We start from the raw sequence: 17672 nt of genomic DNA on the forward strand, positions 1-17672 counted from the left end.
ACCTATTTTTGTTATCAGGTCGTATGCAAGATAGAGTAAGAAAAACAGAATATAAAGCTAGAATATTATCGGACCATTCACCCTTAGTATTGACAATAAAGTTAGAGGACATCCCTCCAAGAATGTATAGATGGAGATTAAACTCCATGTTACTCAAAAGGCAGGATTTTAGAGAATTCTTTGAAAGACAAATTAAAATGTATTTTGAAATAAGTACGGAATCAGTGAAAGATAAGTTTATACTATGGGATGCAATGAAAGCGTTCATTAGAGGGCAAATAATAAGTTATGTAACCAAGATGAAGAAGGACTATAATCAGGAAACAGAGCAGTTGGAAAGGGAAATAGTAAATATAGAAAAAGAATTAGCAATGAAGGAAGATACAACTAAAAGAAGAGAATTGGCAGATAAAAAAATAAAATATGAAACACTAAAAACATATAAGGTGGAGAAGAATATAATGAAGACAAAACAAATATTATGAACTAGGGGAAAAAACGCACAAAATTCTAGCATGGCAGCTTAAGACAGAACAAGCTAAGAAAATGGTATTGGCATCAAGGAAAAAAGACAAACAAATCACATATAATCCAAAGGAGATCAAGGAAAACTTTAGAGAATTCTATGAACAATTATACCAAACTGAAAACGAAGGGAAAGAAGGGAAAATAGATGAATTTCTAACTAAAATTGAACTACCAAAACTACAAATAGAGAAACAAAATAAATTAACAGAACCTTTTGGAATAGTAGAAATACAAGAGATAATAAAAAAATTACCAAATAATAAAACACCAGGAGAGGATGGATTCCCAAAAGAATTCTATAAAACATTTAAAGATTTATTAATTCCTCCCCTCCTGGAAGTAATCAACCAGATTGATAAAACACAAAGCTTACCCAGATTCATGTAAAACAGCAATAATTACAGTAATACTAAAGCAAGGGAAAGATCCACTCGCACCAGCGTCATATAGACCAATATCTTTACTTAACACAGATTATAAGATAATAGCTAAACTATTAGCAAACAGATAAGCAGAGTATGTACCGAAAATGGTAAATCTAGACCAAACTGGATTTATTAAAAAAAGACGCACAACAGACAATATTTGTAAATTTATTAACTTAATTCATGCAGTGGAAGTGAGTAAAGCGCCAATAGTAGCTGTTGCTTTAGATGCAGAGAAGGCCTTTGACAGAGCAGAATGGAATTATTTATTCAAAGTATTGCAAAAATTCAGTTTACCAGAGAAGTATATTAATTGGATTAAAGCATTATATAAGGGACCATTGGCGAAAGTGACAGTAAATGGATATATATCAAAGCAATTTAACTTAAGCAAGTCAACACGGCAGGGATGCCCACTATCACCCTTATTGTTTGCGTTAGCTATAGAACCACTAGCAGAATTGATAAGAACAGAAAGTAATATAAAAGTGATAAAAATAAAAGACAAGGAATATAAAATCAGTTTATTTGCGGATGATGTTATAGTATACTTAACAGAACCAGAACTATCAATAAAAGAATTATATAAGAAATTGAAGGAATATGGAGAAGTGTCGGGTTAGAAGATTAACGTAAATAAAAGTGAAGAAATGCCTATGAATAATGCGGATTTCTCAAAATTTAAGAAGGAATCACCATTCAGATGGCAAATGCAAGCAATAAGATACCTAGGTATACAAATAAATAAAAATCTCAGCCAACTATATAAACTCAATTATTATCCACTAATGAAAAAATTACAGGACGATTTAGAGCATTGGAAAGATTTACCACTAACACTAATAGGAAGGATAAACTGTATTAAAATGAACATTTTTCCAAGGATATTATACCTATTTCAGGCATTGCCAATACACGTGACAGAGAAATTCTTCAAGGAGTTAAAGAAAATAATAAGGAAATTTTTATGGAAAGGGGGGAAACCGAGGATAGCACTAGATACATTAACAGAATGGTATAAACAAGGAGGCTTACAACTGCCAAACTTAAAAAATTATTATAGAGCCGCAGAATTAAGATACCTATCAGATTTTTATCAAACAAGGGAAAAGCCAGATTGGACTAGATTAGAATTAGATAAAATAGGGGAAAAGATACCTGAACACATATTATATAAATGGGATGAAAAATTGGTACAACATAGAAGTTCTCCAGTATTACATCATCTACTCAATATTTGGAAGAAGATTCACGTAGAAAGAAATAAAACAAATGATCAATTACCAAAACTAATATTTTTTTTTTTTTTTTTTTATTTTTTTTTTTTTTTTAATTTTTTATTTTTCACACCATAAATCACAATAGCCATGATATACACTTTTTCTTTTCCACACATTTACAGTGACTTTTTCTCCCTCCCCCCTCCCTCCTCCCAAGCCACCCCCCCATCCCTCCCCCCTCTCATCCATTTTAGTTATACAATCTAGGTTGCATTAATTCAGTTAGACAATGTTGTCATTCAACAAAAATACACCAGAAATTCTACTGAGTCCATTTTTTTCTTCTCTTCTCCTTCCATCAACTTAGGTAATGTTTGTTCCCGGTAGGTTTTCGCTATTGTATTTAATGTAAGGCTCCCATACTTGTTCGAATATTTCAATATTATTTCTTAAACTATATGTTATTTTTTCTAATGGAATACATTTATTCATTTCTATATACCATTGTTGTATTTTCAAATTATCTTCCAATTTCCAGGTTGACATAATACATTTTTTTGCTACAGCTAGGGCTATCTTAACAAATCTTTTTTGTGCATCCTCCAAGTCAATTCCAAATTCTTTATTTTTTATGTTACTTAGGAGAAAGATCTCTGGATTCTTTGGTATATTGTTTTCTGTTATTTTATTTAATATCTGATTGAGATCATCCCAAAATTTTTCTACTCTCTCACATGTCCAGATTGCATGAATTGTTGTTCCCCTTTCTTTTTTACATCGAAAACATCTATCAGATACTGTTGGGTCCCATTTATTTAACTTTTGCGGTGTAATGTATAGTCTGTGTAACCAATTATATTGTATCATACGCAGCCTCGTATTTATTGTATTTCTCATCGTTCCAGAGCATAACTTCTCCCATGTTTCCTTTTTTATCTTTATATTTAAATCTTGTTCCCATTTTTGTTTAGTTTTACCATTTGTTTCCTCATTTTCCTTTTCTTGCAGTTTAATATACATATTTTTTATAAATCTTTTGATTAACATTGTATCTGTAATCACATATTCAAGGTTACTTCCCTCTGGTAAACTCAAGTTGCTTCCTAATTTATCTTTCAAGTAGGATCTCAGTTGGTAATATGCCAGCGCTGTATCTCCCGTTATATTGTACTTATCTCTCATTTGTTCAAAGGATAAGAATCTACTTCCTGAAAAACAATTTTCTATTCTTTTAATCCCTTTTTTTTCCCATTTTCTAAAGGCAAGGTTGTCTATTGTAAAAGGGAGTAGCTTATTTTGCGTCAATATTAGTTTTGGTATTTGGTAATTTATTTTATTTCTTTCTACATGTATCTTCTTCCATATATTGAGGAGATGGTGTAATACTGGAGAAGTTCTATGTTGTACCAATTTTTCGTCCCATTTATATAATATGTGTTCAGGTATCTTTTCCCCTATTTTATCTAATTCTAGTCTCGTCCAGTCTGGTTTTTCCCTTGTTTGATAAAAATCTGATAGGTACCTTAATTGTGCGGCTCTATAATAATTTTTGAAGTTTGGCAATTGTAAGCCTCCTTGTTTATACCATTCTGTTAATTTGTCTAGTGCTATCCTCGGTTTCCCCCCTCTCCATAAAAATCTCCTTATTATTTTCTTTAACTCTTTGAAGAATTTTTCTGTCAGTTGTATTGGCAATGCCTGAAATAAGTATAGTATCCTTGGAAAAATGTTCATTTTAATACAGTTTATCCTTCCTATCAGTGTTAGTGGTAGCTCTTTCCAATGCTCTAAATCGTCCTGTAATTTTTTCATTAGTGGATTGTAATTGAGTTTATATAATTGGCCTAGATTTTTGTTTATTTGCACACCTAGGTATCTTATTGCCTGCGTTTGCCATCTGAATGGGGATTCCTCCTTAAATTTTGAGAAATCCGCGTTATTCATAGGCATTGCTTCACTTTTATTTACGTTTATCTTGTATCCCGACACTTCTCCATATTCCTTCAATTTCTTATATAGTTCTTTTATTGATAGTTCTGGTTCTGTTAAGTACACTATCACATCATCCGCAAACAGACTGATTTTATATTCCCTGTCTTTTATTTTTATTCCTTTTATATTATTATCTCTTCTTATCGATTCTGCTAGTGGTTCTATAGCTAGCGCAAACAATAATGGTGATAGTGGGCATCCCTGCCGCGTTGACCTGCTTAAGTTAAATTGCTTTGATACATGTCCATTTACTGTCACTTTCGCTAACGGTCCCTTATATAATGCTTTAATCCAATTAATATACTTCTCCGGTAAACTGAATTTTTGCAATACTTTGAACAAGTAATTCCATTCTACTCTGTCGAAGGCCTTCTCTGCGTCTAAAGCAACTGCTACTGCCGGTGCTTTATTTCCTTCTACTGCATGAATTAAGTTAATAAATTTACAAATATTGTCTGTTGTGCGTCTTTTTTTGATAAATCCAGTTTGGTCTAAATTTACCATTTTCGGTACCTGTTCTGCTAATCTGTTCGCTAATAGTTTAGCTATTATCTTATAATCTGTGTTTAGCAAAGATATTGGTCTATATGACGCTGGTAAGAGTGGATCTTTCCCTTGTTTTAGTATCACTGTAATTATTGCTGTTTTACATGAATCTGGTAAGTTTTGTGTCTCATCAATCTGGTTGATTACATCCAGGAGGGGCGGTATTATTAGGTCTTTAAATGTTTTGTAGAATTCTATTGGGAGTCCATCCTCTCCTGGTGTCTTATTATTTGGTAAATTTTTTATTATCTCTTGTATTTCTACTGTTCCAAATGGTTCTGTTAATTTATTTTGTTCCTCTATTTGTAGTTTTGGTAGTTCAATTTTAGTCAAAAATTCATCTATTTTCCCTTCTTTCCCTTCGTTTTCGGTTCGGTATAATTGTTCATAGAATTCTCTGAAGTTTTCCTTAATTTCTTTTGGATTATATGTAATTTGTTTGTCTTTTTTCCTTGTTGCCAATACCGTTTTCTTAGTTTGCTCTGTCTTAAGCTGCCATGCTAGGATTTTGTGTGTTTTTTCCCCTAGTTCATAATATTTCTGTTTTGTCTTCATTATATTCTTCTCCACCTTATATGTTTGTAATGTTTCATATTTTATTTTTTTATCCGCCAATTCTCTTCTTTTGGTTGTATCTTCCTTTATTGCTAATTTTTTTTCTATGTTTATTATTTCCCTTTCCAACTGCTCTGTTTCCTGATTATAGTCCTTCTTCATCTTGGTTGCATAACTTATTATTTGCCCTCTAATGAATGCTTTCATTGCGTCCCATAGTATAAACTTATCTTCCACTGATTCCGTATTTACTTCAAAGTACATTTTTAATTGTTTTTCAATAAATTCTCTAAAATCCTGTCTTTTAAGTAGCATGGGGTTTAATCTCCATCTATACATTCTTGGAGGGATGTCTTCTAGCTCTATTGCCAATAACAGGGGTGAGTGGTCCGATAATAGTCTAGCTTTATATTCCGTTTTCCTAACTCTCCCTTGTATGTGGGCTGATAACAGGAATAGGTCTATCCTTGAGTATGTTTTATGTCTAGTCGAGTAGTATGAGTATTCCTTTTCTTTTGGGTTTTGTTTCCTCCATATGTCCACAAGTTTCATTTCTTGCATTGATTTAATTATAAATTTGGTTACTTTGTTCTTCCTGTTAATTTTTTTCCCCGTTTTATCCATATTTGGATCCAAATTCAGATTGAAATCCCCTCCTATTAGTATGTTCCCTTGCGTATTAGCTACCGTCAAAAAGATATCTTGCATAAACTTTTGATCTTCTTCGTTAGGTGAATATATATTAAGTAGATTCCAAAGCTCTGAATATATCTGACATTTTATCATAACATATCTCCCTGCTGGATCTATTATTTCCTCTTCTATTTTAAATGGCACATTTTTGCTAATTAATATAGCCACTCCTCTTGCTTTTGAATTATACGATGCTGCTGTTACATGTCCTACCCAATCTCTCTTTAATTTCTTGTGCTCCAATTCAGTTAAATGTGTTTCTTGGACAAATGCTATATCTATTTTTTCCTTTTTCAGTAAATTTAGTAGTTTCTTCCTTTTAATTTGGTTATGTATTCCATTAATATTTAGAGTCATATAGTTCAGCGTAGCCATTTTATATTTTGTTTATCTTCTCTTTCCGTTTTTCCATCATTACCTTTCCTCCTTTTCCATTTCTGTTTTCTTATTTTCAACTCTTTACCAGACAACATTCCTACAACATCCAACATTTTCCTTATTCTCCTATTTCTATCTTCTTTATCCCCAATCTCCCCTTCCCCTCCTGAGTTGCCCTTTATCCCTTGTCGGACAACCACATCTCCCCTCTCCATTTGGATTTGCGAATCCACTCGCAAGCGTCAACTGATTTTGCAGTGACCGCTCTTTTCCCCCCACCCAGCCCCCCCCAGAAAAGATTTCGTTTTTTATATGTCACAAAGGTCACTCTTTTAGTTCCCTCCTTATTCTCTCTATTCCATTACCTTCCCTTATTGATTCTTGTCTATACTTTCTATGTTTTCCTCTAATTACAGATACTTTCACATATGCCCGTTGTCTCTATTCACTCTTATACCTCTTTACCCGCATACATATCAATCGTGGTCATTTTTACCCTCCTTACCCGTCTTCATCCCTCAGTCTATTTTTGTCTTTACCCACATACATATCAATCGTGATAATTTTTGCTCTCATTACCCGTCTTCATCCCTCAGTCTATTTTTGTAATTGTTCTGCAAATTTTCGTGCTTCTTCTGGATCCGAGAATAGTCTGTTTTGTTGTCCTGGAATAAATATTTTCAATACCGCAGGATGCTTCAGTGTAAATTTATATCCTTTCTTCCATAAAATCGCTTTTGCTGCATTGAACTCTTTTCTCTTCTTTAGGAGTTCAAAGCTTATATCTGGATAAATGAAGATTTTTTGCCCTTTATACTCCAGTGGTTTGTTGCCCTCTCTTACTTTTTCCATTGTCTTCTCCAGCACCTTTTCTCTTGTAGTATATCTTAGGAATTTTACTACAATAGATCTTGGTTTTTGTTGTGGTTGTGGTTTAGGGGCCAATGCTCTATGTGCCCTTTCTATTTCCATTTCTTGCTGTAGTTCTGGACATCCTAGGGCCTTAGGGATCCATTCTTTTATAAACTCCCTCATATTCTTGCCTTCTACATCTTCCTTAAGGCCCACTATCTTTATGTTATTTCTTCTGTTATAATTTTCCATTATATCTATTTTTTGGGCTAGTAATTCTTGTGTCTCTTTAGTTTTTTTATTAGATTCCTCCAATTTCTTTTTTAAGTCTTCTACCTCCATTTCTGCTGCTATTGCCCGTTCTTCCATCTTGTCCATTTTTTTCCCCATTTCTGTTAAGGTCATATCCATTTTATTTATTTTCTTTTCTGTGTTGTTTATTCTTCTTCTTAAATCATTGAATTCCTGTGTTTGCCATTCTTTAAATGACTCCATGTATCCTCTAACAAGAGCAAGTACCTCCTTTACCTTGCCTATCTTTTCTTCTTCTATTTCCCTGTACTCTTCCTCTTCCTCTTCTTCTTCCTCTAGGTTGACCATCTGTTGTTTCTTTGCTGCCCTTTCCTCCTCTTCTTTCTTGTTTCCATTGTCTTCTGTGGTGTCTTCTTGCTGCAGGTGTTCTGCAGCTGTCGTTGCCGGCTGTGGAGATCGACTCCCCAGCTGGTCCCCCCTCCCGTCGGTGTGTTTTTTTGTATGCGCATCGCGCATGCGCGAGGAGTCGCGCATGCGCGGTTGCGCACTTTTACTCGGCTCTGTGAGCCATTGTTGTAGTTCTCTTTCTACCGACCTGAGGTAGTGGGGTCTTCTCTCCACAGCGGGCCTCTTCGGACAGGTAAGGCCTTCACCTTTTTCCTCCGTTGTCTTCTCTTCCTCTCTTCTTTCCGTTGATTTTGATTTTTCTCCTTTTGTCTCCATCTTCTTTCCACCTTTATATTCACTTTTCTTTAACTTGTATTTCTGTGCCTTTGTATTTTCTCTCGTTTTTCCCGACTTTTCTGGAGAGGGCTGGAGTTCACCGTCCGGCCACTACTCCATCACGTGACTCCTGCACCAAAACTAATATTGACGCAAAATAAGTTACTTCCTTTTACAATAGCTTACCTTTCCTTTAGAGAATGGGAGAAAAAAGGGATCAAAAGAATAGAAAAACGTTTTTCAGGAAATAGATTATTATCCTTTGAACAAATGAAAGATAAATACAATATAACTCAAGATACAGTGCTGGCATATTACCAATTGAGATCCTACTTGAAGGACAAATTAGGAAGCAGTCTGAGTTTACCAGTGGGAAGTAACTTTGAATATGTGATTACAGATACAATGATTAATCAAAGGATTTATAACAAATATGTATATTAAACTGCAAGAAAAGGAGAATGAGGAAACAAATGGTAAAACTAAACAAAAATGGGAACAAGATTTAAATATAAAGATAAAAAAGGAAACATGGGAGAAGTTATGTTCTGGAACGATGAGAAATACAATAAATACGAGGTTACGTATGATACAATATAACTGGATACACAGGCTATACATTACACCTCAAAAGTTAAATAAATGGGACCCAACAGTATCTGATAGATGTTTTCGATGTAAAAAAGAAATGGGAACAACAATTCATGCAATCTGGACATGTGAGAAAGTAGAAAAATTTTGGGAAGATCTAAACCAAATATTAAATAAAATTACAGAAAACAATATACCAAAGAATCCAGAGATCTTCCTCCTAAGTAACATAAAAAACAAAGAATTTGGAATTGATTTGGATGATGCACAAAAAAGATTTGTTAAGATAGCTCTAGCCATAGCAAAAAAATGTATTATGTCAACCTGGAAATCGGAAGATAATTTGAAAATACAACAATGGTATATAGAAATGAATAAATGTATTCCATCAGAAAAAATAACATATACTTTAAGAAATAATATTGAAATATTTGAACAAATATGGGAGCCTTACATGAAACACAATAGCGAAAACCTACCAGGGACATTCACTACCTAAATTAACGAAAGGAGAAGGAAATGAAAAGAATTGACTCAGTGGAATTTCTTGTTTATTTTTATTGAATGACAACATTGTTTGACTGGTTTAATGTATCCTAGATTTTGTACTTTAAATGGATGGCAGGGGGGAGGTAGGGAGGGTGGGATGGGAGGAGGGGGGGGGAGAATATGGCACTGTATATATTTGAAAAGGAAAAATTATGTATCATGGTTAATGTGGTTTATGGTGTGAAAAAAAAAGTCTAAAGACGAACCAATATACAGTATTGGAAATGATGGGCCATGCCAAATTTGCAAATAATTCTGGTAGGAAAAGGGCTAAACCAGCTACAATAGAAGGGATTTAGTGAATGGAGAACTCTAATCATGGTGGTACACAAAAGAGTTGATTTTTTAAATTTAATTTTTTATTTTTCACACTATGAACCATACTGACCAAAATACACACAAACATTTCCCTCTTGAATATACAGTGTCATTTTCTCCACTTTTCTCCCCTCCCTCCTTCACCCCACCCCTCCCCACCCACTCAACGTTCAACCTAGATGATACATTAAACCCATTAAACAATGTCATCACACAATGAAAATAAACAAGAAATTTGTGTCTTCTACTTTTACATACTGGGTCAGTTCATTTCGTCTTCTTCTCCTTCTGTCATTTTAGGTGGTGGAGGTCCGCGGTAGGACTTCTCTTTTGTGTTCCATGTACAGTTCCCAAATTTGTTCGAATACTGTGATGTTATTTCTTAAATTATATGTTATTTTTTTCCAATGGAATACATTTATTCATTTCTATGTACCATTGCTGTATTCTCAGGCTATCTTCTAATTTCCAGGTTGACATAATAAATTTTTTTGCTACAGCTAAGGCTATCCTAATAAATCTTTTTTGTGTTCCATCCAAATCCAGTCCAAGTTCTTTACTTCTTATATTACTTAGAAGAAATATCTCTGGATTTTTTGGTATGTTGCTTTTTGTGATTTTATTTAATACCTGGTTTAGAACCTACTTGAAGGACAAATTAGGAAGTAGGCTGAGGTTACCAGAAGGAAGCAATTTTGAATATGTGAGTACAGACACAATGATAATTAAAAGATTTATAACAAACATGTACATCAAACTGCAAGAGAAAGAGAATGAGGAAACAAGCTGCAAACCCAAACAAAAATGGGAACAAGATCTAAACATAAAGAATGAAACATGGGAAAAGCTATGCTCCGGAACTATGAGAAATTCAATAAACACGAGGTTACGCATGATCCAATATAATTGGTTACATAGGCTATACAGCACGCCCCAAAAGTTAAATAAATGGGACCCAACAGTATCAGACAGATGTTTTCGCTGTAAGAAGGAAACGGGAACAACAGTACATGCAATTTGGGCATGTGAGAAAGTGGAAAAGTTTTGGGAAGATCTAAACAAAATAGTTGATTGATGTAATGATTATGAAGTGATTCTCTGCTTAACACTATGTTACATGGGTGACACAGTTAGCGTGACGCCTTTACAGCGTGTAGCGCAAATAAAAGCTCTCACGACTGGAAGGAGAACATGCACTTTTATTAGCTTATAACTGAGGGTAGGGTCTTACAGTGGTCTTCAGAAAGGCTCACGGTTTAGGCGGGAAACCAGGGTTATATATGGGTAGATGGGGGCAGAGCCATCCATCAGTACAACACACCACCAGTGAATCTCAGATTCCTGCAGAATTTAGGGTCTGTGGATGAAGACAGAAAACATTGATTCAGGAAAAAAAATTTGAAAAATATAGTTATATACAAATTTAAGAGATATGGGGGGGTCTGGAGATCCTGGTGGAGCACCTAAGTTTGGGAGGGCCTTGGCTCATGGTCCCCTTGTGAGGGAGGAATGGCGGGTAGGGTCTCCAGCTCTACAGTGGAAGGGAATGCACTTTCCTCCTGTCTGGATTCCCCAAGGTCCTGACTGGGGGTGGTGAGAATGAGTTCCATGGCTCGCAGAGCACTTGAAGCAATGGACCCTCTGTTCCAGCGGGTGCCAGGTCCCTGTCATCTGGGAACTCCACATAGGAATACATGGGATTGGTATGGAGCAGTTTCACCCTTTCCACCAGTGGGTCAGTCTTGCTTTTCCTGAGAAGGACTGGACCAGGAGTGGTGAGTGTAGTTCCCGATGCCGATTTTATCTCAAAATTGAATAAGAGCTCGTGAGGAGTAGCATTGGTCGTGGTACATAGTAGCGACCAGATGGAATGGAGCGCCATTGGGAGGACTTCCTGCCAGTGTGAGTCTGGAAGGCCTTTTGACTTCAGGGCCAGTTTGACAGCTTTCCAGACAGTGGCATTCTCCTTTTCAACCTGCCCATTCTCCCGGGGGCTGTAACTAGTAGTCCAGCTGGATGCAAAGCCTCTCACCAGCAGGTATTGACGTAGCTCGTCACTCATAAAAGATGAGCTCCAGTTGCTATGTATATAGCCGGGATACTTGAACAGGGCGAAAATGGAATCTAGGACCTCTATGACTGATGAAGTGGATGTGTCTGTACATGGGATGGTGGATGGGAAGTGGGAGTACTCATCAATCACAGAGAGGAAGAAAGTGTTCCTATTTGTGGAGGGGAGAGGTCCCTTAAAATTGACACTGAGCTGTTCGAAGGGCCTGGGTGACTTGATCAGGTGCGCCTTGTGGGACGGTAGAAGTGCGGCTTGCACTCCATGCAGACCTGGCAAGACCTGGTCATTTCCCTGACTTCTTCCATGCAGTAGAGCAGATTGCGTGCCTTGACAAAATGAGCTATGCAGGTAACCCCTGGATGGCAGAGCTCATTATGCAGAGACCGCAGTTGGCCAGTGTGTGCAGAGGCACAGCTTCCTCTGGATAAGGCATCTGGAGGGTCATTAAGGGCTTCAGGCCAATAGGCAATGTCAGAATTGTAGGTGGAGAGTTTGATCCTCCACCTAGCAATCTCGTCATTTTTGATTATTTCCCCTCTTGACATTATTAAACATGAATGTGACTGAACACTGTTCGGTGAGGAGAGTAAATTTCCTACCAGCCAGGTAGTGTCTTCAGTGCCTCATGACTTCTACATTGGCCTGAGCCTCCTTTACCACCGATGGGTTCCGAAGCTTGTGGCCTTGCAATGTCCGAGAAAAAATGCAACCAGCCTGCCTGCCTGATTGAGGGTAGTGGCCAGGGCTATGTTTGAAGTGTCGCTTTCCATCTGAGTTTTGGAGGTAGTTAAAAGCCGTTTGGGCTTTAGCCAAGAGGGGGAAAAGAAGTGGCTTTTAAAAGGAATTGAACCTTATTAGCGTATTGAGGGATCCACTGAGCGTAATATGAGAAAAAACCCCAGGCATCTCCTCAAAGCCTTTGTGGTCCCAGGAACGGGGAGCTCTAACAGAGGGAATATCCTATTGGGATCAGGGCCAATTATGCCATTCTCCACCACTTAGCCAAGGATAGCCAGATGTTTAGTCCTGAACACACGCTTGAGTTATAAATGAGGTTCAGGGCGTTCCCTGAATGGAGAAAACTCTGAATGTTGGTGTCATGGTCTTCCAGGGTATGGCCACAGATGGTGATGTTATCGATGTAGGGGAAAGTAGCCTTCAACCCATACTCATTGACCATTCTGTCCATTTGCTTCTGGAGGATAGAAACCCCATTAGTGATACCGGAATTCATAGAGACGACCGTTAGTCTAAAATGCCATGTACGAGCGGTCCTCGGAACAGATTGGCAGTTGATGATAAGCAGCTTTCAGATGGATGGTCGAATAGACCCGATACTGCGCAATACTATCGCTGCTACTGTCAGCAAAGCGGTCTAGGTGCCACAAGACTCACACCACCAGGTTCAGGAACAGCTGCTACCTCTCCACCATCAGATGCAGGAAAAAGAAATCTCCGGGTGGTATGTGATGTCATGTATGTTCTCTGACAATAAATCTGATAATAGATAATAGAGCATCATGTCTATCAATTTCTATGAACTATCCATTACTTATTTTTTTATTGTTGGTTATAAGAAGAATCTCAGCATTCCAAATATCAAGATTCAATTTTTTGTCATTGTAATAAACAGTGTCCTGTTACATGAAATTCCATATTACCTGCTGCAAGACCGACAGATTTGCCACTGGCACAAATTGCCTAGGCACCTCTTACATTTCATACATTCAGAGAAAGAAAAGCAAATATCACTTTTAGAGGTGGAATTGTAGTGGGCCTATTGAAATGACAATTGGAAATATAGCCTTCTCCCACTGGTCCTTCAGTTATCGCCATGAATTTCTTTTTAAAATATTTTTTATTGAATTCAATATAATAATCTCATATACATGTTGCATTAACATAACAGAAGGAAATATCAAAATGTATGTAACTGGTAAAAATGCTCTAATTAACAGTTTTCCATTTTTGTTATTAATTGTTAATATTATTAAAATTTAAAATGAAAAACACATGAATTACTTTATAAGCAGTCTGCTCATAACTTGGTAAAATATCAATTAATATTGTCTAGGACCATCATATATCATCTCCAATTAATCAATTTATTTTATGAAACAAAAAAAAACTAGAAGCTAAACTAAAACTAATCTACCCCCTCCCTTTTATCAAGGTTACTTATGTATAAAAATAACAAAAAGAAAAAAGAGCAACAAAACTGGTAGAATGCAACTATTTCTTCACTTATTTAGAGAAATTTCATTTTGGTCCAGATTTTATCAATTGGATCAAATTATTATATTTATGATCTATGGCTTCAATTCGTACTAATTTACAACAATCAAAAATGTTTAGGCTATTTAGGGGAACATGTCAAGGATGTCAAGTAAGTCCTTTACTTTTTGACCCACTGTTAGAAACTCCAGCATCTGCTCTACGACAGTGTAGAGAATTTAAGGGAATAACTAGACATGGAATTGAGCATAAAGTATCTCTTTATGCAGTTGATTTATTGCTGTTTATTTCAAATCCAGAGATTTCCATACCTAATATATTAAATATTTTTGTTCAATGTGGACAATTACTTTATAACCTGAAAATTTATATAAAAGTGAACTCTTACCTTCAAAGGGACCTATTTCTACGTACTCTAACTTTCCATTCAAGATAGTTAAGGACCCCTTGATTTTCTCTCCTCTGTTTCTCATGGGTTGGAACTTCTCACAAAACACATGTGAAAATAAACTGCAAAAGAAATTACCGTAAAACCCCAGGTTTCCAGCACCTATGGGGATAAGTAGATGCCGAATAAGTGTATTTTTGGTTGCTTGAGACTTACTCTTGCAATTCTTAACTAATGCACCTGCATTAAAAATAAAATTTGAAAGACAAAAATACTGTACAATACTGTACTTCCACTGAACAAACTTCATTTGCATGAATATATAAACCTTGATGCATTTTATTTAATTTTCAGTCACATTCTTTGAAAATGTTTAACCATTGTCACATCTGCAAGTTCAACCCCTCCATGCAGCTGCCCAAAAGATGAACAATAACATTATAAATAATTAAACCCCCCCCCCCATTTACAGATAAACCTTACTAATATACTTAATAATATATGAATAAAGATAAAGATACTTACTTTCATGCTTTTCTTCAACACCATTATTCCCTCATTGCTGTTCAAGAAGCTACAAACTTTAGGCCTCTGTACCCCCCTCTGCAACTGGATCCTTGATTTTCTCATTGGAAGATCACAGTCAGTACGAATTGGAAATAACGTCTCCTCCTCATTGATCATCAACACAGGTGCACCCCTGTTCTTAGCCCACTGCTCTACTCATTATACACTACATGACTGTGTAGCCAGGCACAATTCCAATGCCATCTACAGTTTATCGATGACACCACAGTTGTTGGCAGAATCTAAACAGCAATGAGAAAGTGTACAGGAGGGAGATAGATAGCTCATTGAATGGTGTATCAACAACAACCTTGTGCTCAATGTCAGCAAAACATTGTGGACTTCAGGAGGGAGTCAGGGGAATGTGACCCAGTCCTCATATATATATATATATATATATATATACATTAAAGGTATTTTAAAATCTTAATCTATAATAACCCACAAACCCAATTTTATCTAATTATCTCTACTAGAGAGAAAAAAATTAAAAAAGAAAAAAATAGAAAAATACAAAGAACACAACCCTCTCCCCCCCCCCTCTAATCTAATCTGACCCCTCCCTCTAAACAAGGCTAAAAACTTACTAAGCAGGGATAAGGAGACTCTTTAAGAGAGTCACCCCAACAGTGAACGGCATCAACCAGCTCTTCATCCTGGGCGACGTCATTTTATTCAAACAAAATTTTATTCAAACAGCTGCTGTGAGCAAAGCACGACCAAGGCTCTCCACTGACTGAATATTTGCTCCCAACCTCACCAAAGGCTTATTTGTTACTTCAGAGAACATTTACTTTTACAATTTTAAACTTGCTTATTTTTTTCAACCTTTTTTTAGTTGATTTTTTTTTTAGCTGGTTGCTTGAGGCTGCTGGTGTCTTGAATTCCGGAGACCAGGGATTTTACTGTGAAACAACTATAAACAGTAACATTTACAGGTGCCATTTTATCAGTCATTGTCTGGAAGGGCTGTATGTGATTCTGGATCAATTCAATCACTGTGTAACAAAACAAGAATATAACCAATACAAAGCATAGAAACTGGAATTAGCTATTTGGTCAATAGATCTCCTCTCCCAATCATTTAGATCATGTATGATCATCTGCCTCCAGTTTACATTCCCTCTCAATCCCCAAATTCTTTGACTGTTTCAGTGTCTAAAAATCTAACAATCTCATCTTTGAACTTACGCAACCCTCCAGGACAGGGAACTTTCTCAAAAACACCTGGAAAAGCTCCTCAGAATCTTGTCTTTTTCATTGAGATCATCACTTGCCTTCATAGGCCAATTCTCTCCTTGTTAAACATGACCAAATCTGCCAAATTATTTCAATAAATCAATGCCATCTCCAGTGAAAATGTTCTTCCTTTGATGTGAAGACCAGAACAGTATATTATATTCCATCTGTCTCGGTCAGTCTATTTCTTTGCACACAGAGTCCTCCTCCAACTGTTCATTTGACTGCATCAGCAAATATGGGAACATCACATGCTGGATCCAAGTCATTTCTATAGATCGTAAAAAGCTGATGGCCTAGCATTGTGGCATTCTGCCCATGACAGAAGGCCAATGTGAAAATAACTGATTTGTTCCTGCTCTTCACTTTCAGCCCATTAACCAATCACTTTAATTATTTTCAATTAAAAAAATCAAAACAGGAAATTCGAGACCACTGTCCATCATTTACCTTTGGGAACTGTACGGTTTCTGGAGTTGCTCTGTGAACCAGACTTTACATAATGGAATCTATGATGATCTCCTGTGGTTATCTGTAGCCTCGGAACAACAACAAAACCCTTTGGACCAGACACTTCTCTGAATTTGGAATTTTTTGGTAATAGAATGATAGTAATGGCAGTACGTTAAGTAATTGCGCTGATTTCAGATTTGCACAAAACAAAGACACACACCAACTAGAAGGGTCTCTGGACAAGAGGTGGTGGGGGGGAGGGATTCCCACACCATAATCTTCAGTTAGTTGCAGCACAGGTACACCATGATCAAGCTTCTGCAATAACTCTACTTTCTGCGCTATCGATAATGACAGACGTTTCCTTTTCTGCTTCCCTTTGTTACCCGTAGGGGACTCTGCAGATCTTCTTGACATATTCACAGTCTTCAAGATCCGTGAGCAGCAGAGAGACGTCTGAATGGTAGGAGCACTGAGACACGGCGCTGGACAGGGGTGGGTCGTGTCGAGCCGCGTTTGGCACCAAACGTGAGCTTTGGTGTGCAGACAACATCCATGGAAAAAATGTTCAGTTTTCAGAGGTCTTGGTTTTCCGAATTTCAGTTAAAAGATTATGTACTTGTACTCCTGCATTAACAATAAAAAGTTTAAAAGACAAAAGACAGTGCAAAACATTTACTTTTCCAATTTTAAACTTTTATTTACATTTTTATTTATCTATTTATTTATTTCCATGGTTTTTTTTTAATGGTTGGTTGGGTTGCCAGTTGATAGCAGGGATTTTATCGTATAACAATCACATTTTCATAGGTTTATACAGAATATGGTTTGTCGCACAGTCACAGACGATTTGGCTCATCAAGTTCATGCTGCTTTTAGGCACTTCTCCTTTCACTCTTTTTCATCTAACTCTATCGACACAATTCTCTGTTCCCTTCTTCTAATTCTTCTCCAGCTTCCCTTAAATTTATCGATACTATTCATTTCAACCACTCAGTTTATCAATGAGTTCCACATTTCAGGTAAAGGAGGCTCTTTTTAATTCTGTGCTAGGTTTTTTGGTGACTATTTCAAAAAGGTGGCCACAAGTTATGTTC

General features: G+C 36.4%; 1 long non-coding RNA gene across 3 annotated transcripts in view; it reads left to right on the forward strand.

Moving 5' to 3' along the window:
* The window catches only part of LOC138764218 (uncharacterized), a 64513-nt gene extending 47278 nt beyond the window's left edge, over window positions 1-17235 (forward strand). For all 3 annotated transcript variants that reach the window (XR_011358078.1, XR_011358077.1, XR_011358076.1), the window contains one exon: window positions 16968-17235. This is a non-coding gene — a long non-coding RNA (uncharacterized lncRNA). The remainder of the gene's footprint in view (window positions 1-16967) is intronic.
* Window positions 17236-17672: the final 437 nt, after the last annotated feature.

This window comes from Narcine bancroftii, chromosome 5, assembly GCF_036971445.1.
Source record: "Narcine bancroftii isolate sNarBan1 chromosome 5, sNarBan1.hap1, whole genome shotgun sequence".
In the NCBI taxonomy this organism is placed as follows: Eukaryota; Metazoa; Chordata; class Chondrichthyes; order Torpediniformes; family Narcinidae; genus Narcine; species Narcine bancroftii.